General features: G+C 52.1%; 1 long non-coding RNA gene across 1 annotated transcript; it reads left to right on the top strand.

The window, feature by feature from the left end:
* The first annotated feature begins 4,223 nt into the window (after positions 1-4,223).
* Positions 4,224-11,817, top strand: LOC144377057 (uncharacterized). Its single transcript, XR_013437627.1, has 3 exons — positions 4,224-4,406; positions 9,420-9,512; positions 11,566-11,817. It is a non-coding gene; the product is annotated as an uncharacterized LOC144377057 (long non-coding RNA).
* The last annotated feature ends 902 nt before the right edge of the window (positions 11,818-12,719 follow it).

The following is a 12,719-nucleotide window of genomic DNA, read 5'->3' as shown; positions in this document are numbered from 1 at the left end:
CCTGCAGCCCCCACTCATTAATTCAGCAAACATTTGCCGACCGTCTCAGTGCCAGGCGCGAGCTGGCCACTGCGGCTGCGGCGACGAGTCACACGGGGACGCAGCACCGCCCCCGCCCCCATCTCACAGCCCGCAGGGGAGGCAGACACAGAAACAGCGTGATCAATACTGTGACCCCAACAACAGCCATCCTCTTACTATGTGTTAAGCCCTCCTTACACAGCGCCTCTCCTAAATTGTACAACCTTTGGGGAGCACTGCGAGAACCCCCTTTTTCCAGATGAGAAAACTGAGGACCCTGGAGAGCTTGCTTGTTCATGGGAGGTCACAACGTTACGATGAGGCAGAGTTGGCCTTCTAACTTGCCTCTTAACCACTTTCTTACACTATCACTGCCAAAGTGTTTCCAGAGCATAAATGAGGGAGGACACAACTCAGCTGGGGAGGCAACAGGGATCATTTCAGACTCAAACTTGGGAGAAAATGCAAATCTTTCAGGCAAAGCAAGAGGTGGGCATCCTAGGCTGCAAGACAGCCCTGGTGAGAAGCAAGCTGAATGTGAGGGAGAGGGGGGCTAGAAAGCCTCTTGGAGGCCAGTCCTGGAGCCTGTTATGCCAGGCCAGGGACTGGACTCCGTTCCTGGGAGAGCAGGGAAGTGTGAGAGGGAGCATGCTCTAACTGTTGCTCTGGCAACCATGAGGGAGGAGGCTGGCCCTAGGGGGTGCAGCTGGGACTGGTAGACTAGAGAGCAGGTCACGGCCATCATTCCTGTGAGGGACAAGTGGCCCCAGCCAGCTTGAGTCCAGAGAGGAAGAAAGCAGGGCATGTCCTTCTTGCCCTCCCAAGCAAAAATCATTTCATCTAAACCAGTAATCCAGGGAATGACCCCAGAGCTAGATGCACAACAAGATGTGGATCCCAGGTAGAGCCAGGGCTCAAAGAGGGTGAAGGCAGCAAATGGAAATATGCTTCAGACTGACAAGAGGAAAGTAATGGGCTAGACCCCCGGGGGGGACTTCCAAAGAGGAATGGGTTTGAGGAATTAAAGTGCCTCTCACAAACCTCACACATCTGGATATGGGGAGAGACAAAATGTCCCTTCCAGACCCCTCCTGCCATGGTGGTTCCAGGTCCCTGACCAGAAGAGCCTGTCCAGGGCACCCCTCTGAGGCAACACAGCATCCAGCCCCTAACCTCCCCCCTCCCAAGGTTAGCCTAATTTTTTCCCTTCCATGGATTCAGGTCATTGCTCCCTGTCCTCTCTCCGAGGCGCTGCGGAATGTGACTAATTCCCTCCCTTCATTTACGGGTCCTGTTACCTGGGAGGTATTTATAGCGCCACTGCCTCTCTCCCTCCCTCCCCTGCAACTCAGCTGCTCCCCCACCCCACCCCCGCCATCTCTCCCCACTTGGCCAACCTTTGCCTCCCTTCTCTTCAACCTCAGGTCCTCAACCTCTCACCAGCCCTCCCACTCCTCAATCCCCCTGATAGGAAGGGAGGGTGGCTCTGGCTGGGAGGGGCCTCCAGGCTTTCTAAGGGTAGGGCTGTCTTTGGGGAAGTTGCCCCTTCCCTCCTTAGCATCTAGAGGCCAAGCCAGAGGTGGACCACCATTGGCTGGCCTATGACCTCACAGTGCCATCTGATACTAACAATAGGTAATAATTATTGAGGGCTAATATTGTATGCAAGGCTTTTGTTTGTTCATTCGTTTTTTTGTGATACTGGAGATTTTCCTGGGGTGCTCTACCAAAGTACATCTCCAACCCTTTTTATTTTTTATTTTGAGACAGAGCCTCACAAAATTGCTGAGACAGGCCTCAAATTTGTGATCCTCCTGCCTCAACCTCCCAAGTTTCTGGGACTACAGACCTGTGCCAACTTGCCCAGCTGTGCCAATATTATTATTAGCCCTGGTTTGCAGATATGGAAACTGAAACTCAGAAAAGCCAAATGAGACTGCTCAGGTCCTTAGAGCTGGGATTTGGTACTCCTTCCAGGGCCCTGCCTGGACAACCCATTGAGTGGGGTGAGGATCGTGGGGTAGTAGGAGGTACCTGACAAAAACATCTCTCAAAGGCAGCAGGGTCTCTTGGCCACCAGCCACGGATGATCCGCCCAAATGTTGTCAGAAACTGGGATCAGATAGACACTGCCTAGGACAACATGGCACCACTGTAGGCAGGGTCACTGAAGGATAGAGGTGGGTCATAGTTCTAGCCAAGGAGAGAGAAGAAAGGAGCCCTGGGTACATAGAGATGAGGGATGGGAAACTATGGCTGAAGGACAGAAGTTAGACTCCATGAAAGACTTAAGGTATATAGGGCTGAGAGATCCCTTTATATACTCTGGAGACCAAGACCCTGAGAGGTGAACACGCTGGCTCAGCTTTGCCCAGTTCCTTTGATCAGAAATTCCACAGTACAGATGAAGTAACTTCACAAGGATTTCCTAGAAGAAAGGAGGGAATAAAGGAGAAGCCTGAGTTCAAATCCCAACCTATCCTCACAAGCTTGGTAATGCTGAGAAAGGAACTTTACCTCCCTGAGACTTGATTTCCCCACCTGTAAAATGGGCTGACATCACACATTACTTGTAAGTGGCTTTTTTGTTTGTTTTAAGTTGTAGGTGGGCACAATACATTTATTTTATTCATTTTTATGTGGTGCTGAGGATGGAACCCAGTGCCCAACACATGCTAGGCAAGTGCTCCAACACTGAGCTACAACACCAGCCTCTTGCAAGGGGTTTTGAAGACACAGGAATATGAAGCAAGAGAAAAAAAACTAAGCTCCATGCCTGGCATATGGAAGGGGCTCCATAAATGTTGGCAGGTAATACTGTGGTTTGTATTTTTCCTTGCTCTTTTTCTCTCTCAGATCTGGGCAAGGGGTCACAGCGCTTCCCTGAGACAAGGGCATCCTGAGGATAAGGGCTGTGTTCCACCATCAGCCTGACACCCAGTCTCCTTGGGACCTGGAGCTCCTGGGGCAGGCTACTAAAGAGAATGAGAATTCACCACGGTTATTATTTTCACTATCGTCAATATCTCAGTTCTCTGTGGCTGCATCCCCATCAGCACACACCTAGCCAGCCTTTGGGGTCTTGTTTGGGGGAACCATTCTCCCTCCCATGAACTCCATGTGGGGGGCCATCCTGGATCCGGCAGCCCCAGTGCACCTGCCCTTGCTACTACCTCCACCATGGGGTGCCAGAAGCCATCCTGAAAAAAAGACATTGAATTTTTCTGTTTGCTGCTTTGGGGATCCAGATTCAGTGGCTGCTCAGCCAGCCCCTCCTAGGGTTATGTCAGGAGCAGAGTCAGGACTCTGGGACTATCCTAGCTGAGAATGGAGCTAAGCATGGCCCACCAGGAGGCAGATTGGGAGCAAAAGTGGAAGTCGAAAATACAAGCGCTCTGGTGGCTGGTCCCTGATAGAACAGTAAGAGGCTAGGGCAGGGGCAGGCAGCTGTGATTCCCTCTGTAGATCTGCCACCCACCAGGCCAGGTCTTCATCACCCTGGGAGAGAGGAAGCCCAGTCCAATTTACAGGTGAAGGATACAAACTCAGAAAGGTTCCATCAAATGTTAGAAGTCACACAGCACCCAGTAAGTGGACACAGGCACTGCCTGCTCAGATGCCCACAGTTCCTGATCCACTTGTCCTGAGCATCCAGACTTGGGTAGGGCACATGAAAGCAACCCTGTCCACACTGACAGACAGAAGGAAGGACCAGGCATTGTCAGAGGTCGAGAAAAGAAGGTCAGAGAACAGAACTGTGGAAGTGAGACAATGACATATAGCCTAGGACTGAACACGCGAGGCCTTTATTCTTCGCCGGACTCATCCCAAGCTTGCTATGTGACCTTGGGCAAGGCCAGGCCTCTCTCTGAGCCTCAGTTTCCCCAGTTTTTGCTAAGGGAACTCTGAGTGCCACCATTCCCTCTATCAACTCTGAGTCAGGCCTCCCCAGGAACACCAGCAGGGCCCACAGGCTAAAGGGCCAGAGAGGGGGATCTGTGCCCAGGGGGCCATCCCCTTCCCACCCATGGGTACACAGGGTCCTCACTGAAGAAACACGGTGTATACAAATAATTAAACGGAAGAATTGGAGTGATTAGGGCAGATGATTATTGTCAAATTATGATTTATCTTGTAGTGGAATTAGTATTCCCCCAAAGGGCCCGGCGTGGCGCGGCGCCCGCCACGGCCCGTGATTAATCGCCGTCTCCAGAAGGTCACCTCCAGCCACTGCAGATTAACTCAGTGGGGAAACTTCTTTCCGTAATTCAAGCTGTTGTTCCCACAACCTGTCATCCGCCACGGAAAAGGACGATTTCGTCAGGGAGCCCGGGGCGGGGGCCGGCCGGCTCACAGGCCCCTCCCGGCTGCAGACATGATATATGGTGCGTCCCGACACGGGTGACCGCGAGGGGGGGCAGCGTCCGCCCGTGGGGTGGGCAGCGGGAGGCAGGAGTGGGGAGGACGTGGGGGGAAACGAGGCGCCGCCAAGCAGAAGTAGGCTGTGAGGGGAGAGTGCGGGCGGTGGCAATTAGGAAGAAAATTGGATTTTTCAGCGTCCAGAGGCAGCTGGGAGCTTCAGTGTGCGGTACAGCAGACACCCTCCCTTCCGACACGCAGGCACCCAGCCCCAGACAGGCAGGGGCTCCCCGGGAGAGGGGAGGATTGGGGGACAGACCTCTTTCAGGAAGATAGGAAATGAAGAACCAGCCCTGAGCAGGGCAGAGAATTCAGCCCACTGTGGCCTAGAGCACTCAGATGCCCCTTCAGTACCATCCAGAGGATAAAATGCCAGCAGGTGGGGACTTGGCCCCTGGAGGCCTGGCCAGTGGGCAGGCAGAACCTGACCTGGCCTGAGGCTGGGTACTGCAGAGAGCCCAGCAGCAAGAAGGGGCCCTAGGGCAAGAGCAGCTTTCCTGATCAGAAAGCCAGAACCAAGATCCCATTTCCCCAGAGGGAAACACTGCCAAAGCCCATGACCGTGTCACATGGGGCTACTAATCATGGTCACCTCTGCCTGGCAGCTCAGACCAGACCTAGGAGGAAGCTCGGGCTCCCTGAACTGTCTCCCTATGCGTGGAGAACTGTGGATGATACAGAGCCCCCCTCCTCCTCACTCCAGCCTCTATCCATCCCTTAGTTCCCTGAGAGGCCTAAGTACCTCCCTTTCCCCTACCTCATTTACCTCCCATGGGCCCTGCAGGGGGATGTCTTAGGCCATGCTGTAGATGAGGACATGAAAGCTCTGAAGCTGCCCCAGCTCTCCAGCACTCTCAGGTTTACCTCTATGATCCTTTGAAGCTCCTTCCTTTTGGGGTCCAGATTCCCTTTTCCAGCCCAGCATCATCCAGTTCTTTCCCCACACCTTTAGAAACATTCCCTGAGCACTATTCCTTCAGGCCTCTTATCTAGTCTTCTAACATCCCTGAAATGTGCTTCCTGGCTCCAAACTTCCATTGATCAATCTGTGAACTTCTATTCATCCATCTTCTTCCAGCTCATTTGGCCCCTCAGGAAGAGAGGGTGCTTGCTCCCAGGTCCTTGGATCACCCAGCGTAGAAACCATACTCTCCCAGCCTCCCCACAGAATACCCTCTGTGAAACCTCCTACATCTATCTGCCCATCTATCAGTGCAGTCTGGCCCAGCCCAAATAGGTTCTCCAGAAACCACTTGTAAGATAGCAGGGGCTTGGGGGAAATGCCTCCATTCCACACTCCTCCACCCCAACTCCCAACTTGCCAGAGTCCAGAACTGGGGAGTGGGAGTGTAACACAGAGGGGGCCCTTGCTGGCTGGCCCCCTGAGGGTCTGGGGCTTGTTTTTAGTTGAGAATAGAAGCATGTATTATGTATACCGTGGTTTGCTCTGAACATTCTCAGTCTGAGATATTTAGAGTTGTGAAGACCCAGCACTATTTGGGAGAGAAAAATCTATTTCTTTCCCTCTCAGCAGTAGGGGTTAGGGAAGAACTCTCTCCAAAATCACTGGTACTAGACGCTGGCATTTTCTTTGGGGGGAGGGCTTTCCATCCTTTTCCGGACTGCCTGGCAGATACTGCCCACCCCCCTCCGGCGCAGTATGGCTGATGGTGATAAACACTCTCATTTATTCTGCATCTGACGTTCAAGACACCCTTTGCTGCATTCACACGCTGCCTCTTCAGGGACAAGCTGAAGAAACTTGTTCACCCCATTTTACAGATAAGGAAACAGAGCTGGGGAGGTTGGCTCACCAAGGGCTGGAAGCAGTGGAGATGTCTGTGAGGCTGCAGAGGTGATTCCTGTCCTGCTCCCCTCTCAGTCCACCCTGGGGAGCCATGGGCTCACCACACAGGTGACTCTAAAACCTTTATTCCCATCCTTCCCCAGGCCCAGATGGGATGGGAGGAAGGCAGATGGCATGAGCAGAGAACCTCCAAGGACAGAACCGTTTCCTGTGAACCCTGGGTCTGGTTCCAATTACAAGCCAGGCCCCTCACCAGCCCTGGAACCCTGGGCAGGTCACTTTCCCTCTCTGTGTTTGTTTTGTCATCTGTAGAACCAGCTCCAAACTGGTAGGGCTGTTCAGTGGATGAATGAGACTGGGGTCTGGTCTGGCAAACAGAAAGCTCAGAAGCGTGCCTTGTGCTGTTTTTGGTAGTTACATTTGCTCATCATCTGGTTAACCTGTGGCAGGAAGGGGGTGTCTGGCAACTTCACCATCTTCCGGTAGAGTCAGGGCATAGCTTCCCCAGGTGGAGGACCTTATTAGATAAGGCAACCTGAAGGCCAACTAAGATTCTGTCCCTCACACACCACAACCACCACCTCCTAGAACCATCCCAGCCCGTGGAATACAGCACAAATGCCTAAACCAGGCCAGTGCTTCCCTATTCCTGAAGTACCCTCTGCCGGTCTGGTCCCTGCCTCCCAGACTTTGACCAAGCTGGCCCTCAGGCCAGAGGCCATTCCTTGGCTCTGGGCACATTCGTTGCCAAAATGTTTCCAAGCTCCACCTAAGTATACGCCTCCAGGATCTCCGGCCCTCAAGGGGCCCTGGCGCTCCACTGGACCGTGCAGTCCAACCGACACCCACCACCTGGTCGCCCTTGCTGCTCTCTGAGCGGGTTGGGCGAGGCCTTCCCCATGTGACCCTAAGGTGCCTGAGCCCGCGGGACACACGGTGGGTGCCTCGACCCAGGGAAGCACAGCCAGCTTCCCCCCACCACCACAACTCCCCGCAGCGCCGCGGCCCGGCTTTGATCCGGCTGCCTCCGCGCCCCGAACCTGATTGGCATCGAATTACGCCGCGCGGCGGAGGGAGATAATGGCGGGAGGCGCGGCAGACATGAAAGGGGGGGCGCAGCGGCAGTCCGGGCCGTTGTTAATGACCCAATAAAAGGAAGAGGGGGGAGAAATAACCCTCCCTTCCATCCCCGCCCCCAAGACAGCGGCCGGTGCACACAAAGCCGCCGCCGACTCGGAAATTACCGCGGCTCAGCCCAGCGCAGCGTGACTGGAGCGGGGGTGGGCTCACCTGGCAGGGCGCGGGAGGGAGGGCGGCAGTCACGGGGACACTCGCGGCCAGCGGGCACAGCCGCACACGCTTGCACACACCCTGATCGTGTTAATATCTTTTTTTTTAATCGTGAAATTTCTTTCATTAATTGTGATGTTTTAAAAAATAGTACACTATGGAGCGCATGCCCAGCATGCATGAAGCCTCGGGATCGATTCCCAGCACCTCAGGAAAAGAAAAGAAAGAAAGGAAAAAAAAAAAAAAAGGACACTTATTTTTTCCTGATTAGTGAGCTTTTTTGTTGTTTTGTGTTTTGGAGGCCCCTTGAATTTTGTGTCCACCTCTTACATTCTGTGCCCACCCTAGTCCCAATCAAATACGTTCACACGCAGCACCATTTAGTCACACGCACAGTGTGTCGCATACACACACAAAGTTGCACAGTATCGAACACAGCCACACACACACAGTCACACGTGGCCACACCTAAAGGCACTTTGGGAGATAGGCACACACTCCCAAATGAATTGCAGAGGTATTCCCAGAGTCACATCCAGAAGTGGACAGAGACATACATGTCAAGCCCACTCACATACAAAGAGGTGGAAACTCAGAGACACACATCACACATCAACACAGAGACTGATTCACTAAGATCTGTAGACAAACACAAACGTGCGGAAATATATAGGGACAAACACATACTTACATGGTATCCCAAAGACAGACACACAAACACCCAGGCCTGGGTCACACAGTGACACACCCAGATCCAAGCACAAACCCACCACCAGAGTCTCTGGGAAACACTCAAAGCCTCTCATTTTGTACCTTCACTCATATATGTTTAAGCGCATTCTAGTGAGTTCTCAAGAGGGCCATTAGTTGGATTGATGTACAGCAGAAATGAGATGGTGTCACTGGGCCACAGAGCCCACCCAGCACATGGCAGTGGGAAGGGGTGTGGGTGGAGCTACCTTGAATCCATAAAGCTGGGGCAGAGGCTGAAACTGTCAGAATCTCAGTTTTAATCATCTGTAAAATGGGGTGTGACTCTTCCCCCTGGGGATTGTCTGAGACTCAGTAGGCAAATAGTGAATGTTGGCTGACAGTATCATGTGGACTCCCTTAGGCACACCCACGCTCTCCACTGTGCCTACATGTGCCCACACATGCTGTGCTTGGCTCCCAATCTCTTGGGGAGAGGGATGCCCCTTGTAAATCTAATCTGACTCTCCCTTGATAAACTCTAACCCTAATTCTGGGAAAAGGGAGGGCTAGCCCCTTCAAGGAGACTCTTTGGCTCTGAAATGCTGGAGTCCTAGGACCAGGGTGGGGTTTTGTTGTGGGGTCAGGCTCTGGGCCTGGCTTGAAGTGCTTTGCTCTGATGCCTGAGTTCAAACCTCAACTCCATCTTGTGCTGTGCACACCCAGCATCCTTGGGAAAGGACTTAGGCCCTCTGGGTTAGAGTTGCCTTCTCTTAGAGGGGTTAACAGCATCAGCACCTAACACCCTCGACTCAATCACCTAACACCAGAGGCTACTGGGAGGGTGAAACAGCTCCCTGGTTGAGGTTTTGAGCCATTGCTAGAGCCGTTAGTCCACATTGGGGTCAGAGGTAAGGAGTCAGGGTGCATACTTAGCCCTATCCCTGCAACTCCTTAGGTGGACAAGGGTTTTTATGAGTCAAACTTCAAGGCTTAGTTAATAGGGTTGATCTCAGTCCCAGCCACACCACACTGGCCATGAGGACAGCTGGGAGGGGAGGTCATAGTTCAGTTACTCCAAAGGATAGAAGGACGTAATGAAGTTTAGGGTAGCTTTCCCCTTTCCCATGTCCCTGAGCTGAACACAGGCTTTCCCATTTCCTACTAATCAAAACCCATTTTCCATTCCCAGCTTACTGAGGAAGTCCGTTATGTCTAAATCCAGTTTCTCCTGCTGCAGGCTAAAGAAGCACCTGGGATCTGCAGTCAGGGTCCTGCCTGCCAGGCAAGTTGGACAGGCTGTGATTGGGTCTCCAAATGGCTCCACTGTGTAATGCTGGGGGTGATGGGGAAAGCAGGCCGGGTGTTGACACCCAGTGTCTGCCCCAGGAGAAAGGCAAGAATGAAGAAAGGGACTGATGGCAAAGATGAAAAGGCCCCCTTCTCCCTTGAAAGGGCTTATGTGTGTGACCCTGTGTGGGGAGAAGGGGGAGGGCTCTGGCCAGGGCTGCAGCAGGAGGGGGCAGCCCATGCGGGCAGGGGCGCTGCTGCGTTATAAATCACCCTCGACTCAATTAGAGCCTGTGAAAGGTTGTGCACACCCAGCAGAAAGCGCCGGTCTTGGCGGGCAGCCAGCTCCCCAGGGGGCGGGGGCAAGCTCTGGCGTGTGCATATGTGTGTGCCTGACTATGCGAATGTGCTTATGTGTCCTTGTGTGTGTGTTGGAGTGTGTGTATGTACCTGTTTGTGCCTGACTGTTCTATGTATGCATGGGGCAGGTGAGTATATATGTCTGGATTCCTGTATGTGCAATATACTTACATGTCCGTGGGTGTGTCTGTAGGTACCTGTTTGTACCTGTTTGTTCTGTACATGTACGTGTGTGTATTGGTTGATTGTCCTGGTGCCTCTGTAAACTCAAATGTGAGCATGTACATAATGGTTCTCTCCATTTGCCTCTGTACATGTCTCCTTCCCTGGTGCACCCAGGTGTGAGTGTGTTTGTGACTGTTGTGTATGTGTGCCTGCCTCTGCCTGTGCCAGCGTAATGAGTTGAGTTGGATGTGTGGGTAGGGGTAGAAGGGTGTTCTTGTGTGAGGGAAGCTCTGGGAATTTAGGAAGAGGCAAAAACAGAAAGAGTCATGGATGAATCCCAGCAGCTTGGGAGGCTGAGGCAGGAGGATCATAAGTTCAAAGCCAGACTCTGCAATTTAGCAAGGCCCTAAGCAACTCAAGGAGACCCTGTCTCTAAATAAAATACAAAAAAAAAAAAAAAAAAAAAAAAGGGCTGAGGATGTGGCTCAGTGAGTGGTTAATCGGCCCTGGGTTCAATCCCAGTACCAAAAAAAAAAAAAAGACATGGATAGATGGAATTATTGGCACAGAAAGTGAGAGCCAGGGAAGGCTAACAGGGTCAGACTGTAACAGGTAGAGGAACCACACTTTTGGGGGTGGGGGGGTCAGAGATCAGAGATTGGATGGTTCAGAAGATCTGCCAAGACTGACCACTCCCCTTCCTGAGTTAAGAGGCTAGACATCTTAGTGTCATGGAGAAGTTGCCCTAGAGCAGCCCAGCAGCAACCTTGGAGTTCATCCTTGCTTCCCTGCCTAAGAATGAGGAGCATCTCTGTCTGGATTATCTCTTTGCACCTTCACAGGCACACTAGAAAATATGTCCTATTATAATTCCACTTTGCAAGATATGGAAACAGGTTCATTGACTTGCTCACAGCTAATAATTAGTAGAACCAAAGTCTGAACCTGGGTCTGCCTCTTCCAAAGTTCTTGCTACATTCATTCACTGTTTCCCTAGAGTTGGGGGGTGTTACGGTCTGTTAACAAGTCGGGATGGCGCCTGGCATTTTGCCAGAGGGAGTGGTTTGTGAGGTGGCGACAGCGAGCCATTAAGTGTGGAGATTCCTTTTTGGTTGACTGCTGTATCTAGTTTATGTTAATTAAGATAAGCTGTGTGGAATGTATATATACCCCTCCTGTCCTACAATAAAGGGCTCCCACTCCAGCTGTATCAATCTACACAAGTTGTTCCTCACCCCCCCACCCCCGTTATTTTGCTGCAGCCGGACTGCGGGTGTGTGGGGGGGTGATGCTCAAGAGAAAGGTGTGGAAGGAGGTATAAGTGTGTGTAGGTCGGTGAGCATACCTTCCCCTCTGCCTGAGCACTCTGAACCCCAGGCTGCTATGCCCAGCACATCATAGATGCCAAGGAAATATCTACTTGTTTGAAGAAGTAGGGAACAAGAAAAGTTGGCAGGGGCATGGGAGTGGGGTGAGATGCCTATGAACCACTCCATTGATACTGACCACTTTTGCTTCCGCAGGGAGGGCTGGGAAGTAACAGCTAGAACTTGAGAGCCAGAGCCAAGCTAGACCTTGCCTTGTCTTCACCCACACCCATGAGTGGGACCACTTGGACCAACATCCTCTACCCAACCCACAGATGAAGACTTTCAGGTCCTCCCATACTCCCAGGAACACTTGGGAGCCTGAATTGGGATCCCTATGGGAGAAGCCAGTTATGGGCCCCTGACTTAGTTTACTCCTCTACAATTCTACAATGGCATTTGTTTGTCTATCTTTTTTCTTTTCTTTTTCTTTTGTTTTGTTTTATTGATGTTGTTATTGTTGCAGTTGCAGTACTGGGGATTGAATCCAGGGGTGTTCTACCATAGAACTACATCCCCAGCCCTTTTTTATTTTTTCTTTTGAGAGAGGATCTTGCTAGGCTGGGGATATGGCTCAGTGGTAGAGCACCTGCCTAGCATACACAAGACCCTGGGTTCAATCTTCAGCACCAAAAAAAAAAAAAAAAAAAAAGGTCTTGTTGAGTTGCCCAGGCTAGCCTCAAACTTGTGATCCTCCTGCTTCAGCCTCCCAAGTTGTAAGAACATTCCTTTCAGAAGGAATTGGGGGGATCTGAACCACTCAGACCTGGGCCTCCTTCCTTGGTCAGCCTGAACAACTCAGCTCTGGATGTAGCTCCAAGGCCCCAGATCCAGCAGCCTGCCCCCTACAGAGGGTGGAATGGAGATACTAAATGGATTTAAGCCTCTCTCCTTCCCCAGACACCATGCACAATGCCCCATGCCCTGTCCCCCCTCAGCCTCTTGGGAGACCCTCTCCTTGAACCAAGGCCATCAGTGGCCACGTTCTGCTCTCATATATTGACTAGATGCCAGGGTCAGGGCAGCCTCCAAGAGGAAAACTAGCTTTGTGCCTAGTCTTCACCCTGCTCTTCTGCAGGCCCCTGTAGGCCTCACATCTGGAACCATTTCAGGCAGGAGAAACATATAGCTGAGCCCCTCTTTTGATGCTAGGGCTATAGGGAAGGTCATGCCCTTCAGGAGACTGGAGGTCACAATGCATGGATGGCACCCCTCCTGAGGCTAGGAAAAGGCAAGGAGGGGATTAGGAGTGGGAGGAACAGGAATAGACAGGATTGGGTAAAGCAGGATGGTATAGAGGTACTTGTGTC

The sequence above is a fragment of the Ictidomys tridecemlineatus genome, chromosome 1, assembly GCF_052094955.1.
Source record: "Ictidomys tridecemlineatus isolate mIctTri1 chromosome 1, mIctTri1.hap1, whole genome shotgun sequence".
NCBI classification, from domain to species: Eukaryota; Metazoa; Chordata; class Mammalia; order Rodentia; family Sciuridae; genus Ictidomys; species Ictidomys tridecemlineatus.
Note: the sequence above shows the minus strand (reverse complement) of the source record. Positions and strands in the feature narration are given on the sequence as shown.